Below are 1,928 nucleotides of genomic sequence, written 5' to 3' on the forward strand. Positions count from 1 at the left end.
TGATTGGTGCCATTAATAATTGGAGCATCTCGTACAGCGTTCCCTCGAATAAATAATACAAGCTTCTGACTTCTTCCCCCATCCTTCCTACTCTTACTTGCATCATCAATAGCAGAGGCCTGTGCAGGAACCAGATGAACCGTACGTCCTCCTCTAGCTGTCAACCTAGCCCATGCAGAAGCATCTGTGGACCTCACCATTTTTTCCTTGCAGCTTGCAGGTGTTTCTTTAATTTTAGGTGCTACTAACTTCATTACTACAATCATTAACGTAAAACCCCCTGCAATATCTCAATACCAGACACCCCCGTTTGTCTGATCTGGCCTAATTACTGCCGTCCTGTTACTCCTATCACTACCAGTATTAGCAGTTGGAATTACTGTGTTACTGACAGACAAAAACCTAAATACTACTTTCTTCGATCCTGCTGGGGGAGGAGATCCCATCTTATGTCAACACTTACTCTGATTCTTTGGACACCCAGAAATCTATATTCTAATTCTACCAAGTTGTGGAATAATTTCACATATTGTTACCAATAGGTGACAATATTCAGGCAAAAAAAGAACCCTTTGGTTATATGGGAATAATCTGGGACAATAATATCCATTGGTTTCCTAGATTTCATTGTATGAACCCATCATATGTTCACTGTGGGAACAGACGTCACACAAGCATACTTTACATCAGCCATTATAATTATTGCCATCCCTACTGGGGTAAAAGTATTCAGCTGACTTGCCACCCTTCATGGAGGAAATATTAAATGATCCCCAATGTATTATGAGCCTTGGGCTTTATTTACTGCAGGGGGCCTAACAGGCATTGTACTAGCCAACTCTTCATTAGATATTGTTCTTCATTACACGTACTATGTAGCAGCACACTTCCATTATGTATTATCAATAGGGGCAGTGTTTGCTGTCATAGGAGGTTTTGTTCACTGTTTTCCCTTATTCTCAGGATATACTCTTGATAATACCAGAGCAAAAAATTCACTTCACAGTTATATTTGTAGGCTTCAACATAACATGTTTCCCTCAACATTTCCTCGGATTATCCGGAATACGTCGACATTGCTCTGATTACCCAGATGCATACACAACTTGAAACGCAGTCTCCTCAGTAAGCTCTTTGATTTCACTAATAGCAGTGATACTAATAATCTTTATAGTATGAGAAACCTTTGCATCCAAACAAGGAGTAGCAACAGGAGAGGCTGAGGAAATTTAGGGTTAACAACATTAAGTTCCTTATTCAACTTCTCACCATAAGTGATAGGGTCAGGATTTGAGCCAAGATGGTCTTAACTAGAGTTTGAATACTTAAATATTATGTAACCCTGTTCCCATTCAGGGACATATAATTTATAACTTAATTCACGGACTCATTACATCTTTAAGAGAAATAATTTAGTTCACCCTCCTTGATTTCTATTTGAGGAGATAGAGACCCAGAGTTTACTGATTTGTCCAAAGTTATAAAGTCACACCATAGTCTGAAGGTTTTTTTTTATTTCTCCTTAGTAACTCATAATTTATCTTTCTTGGTCAAGAGCATGTCTTTTTCTATTGGGTAATTGCAAGTTTCTTGAGATTTTGTTCTTTGTCTATGTCTGCCTGGGTATCCAGCACAGTGCTGAGCTCTTCAAGGGTTTAGAGCATATTTATTAACTGACTAATTGTTTGCTTGCTTGAATTTATTTGCTTCTTAAATCTTCATTACTTGGGTAACAGGCAAAGTGGCCATGGCTAGCAATACCATAGTGGGGGAAGGCTGGCCAGCCAGCCAGTATGAAGGCTGTCTGCTCAGGTTTATATCCACATGGAAATTCTCATCCTCTGCAGTTTTTATATTTCTCTCCTAGGAGGTGCAACATCTTTGTTTGCTGAATTAACAGGGCTGTATTTTGTCAATGTGCCTGATAA

The 1,928-nt window shown here is 39.1% G+C and overlaps 1 pseudogene; it reads left to right on the plus strand.

Moving 5' to 3' along the window:
• The first annotated feature begins 608 nt into the window (after positions 1–608).
• On the plus strand, positions 609–1,233 carry LOC122479722 (annotated as a pseudogene).
• Positions 1,234–1,928: the final 695 nt, after the last annotated feature.

This window comes from Prionailurus bengalensis, chromosome A1 (assembly GCF_016509475.1).
Source record: "Prionailurus bengalensis isolate Pbe53 chromosome A1, Fcat_Pben_1.1_paternal_pri, whole genome shotgun sequence".
NCBI lineage: Eukaryota > Metazoa > Chordata > Mammalia > Carnivora > Felidae > Prionailurus > Prionailurus bengalensis.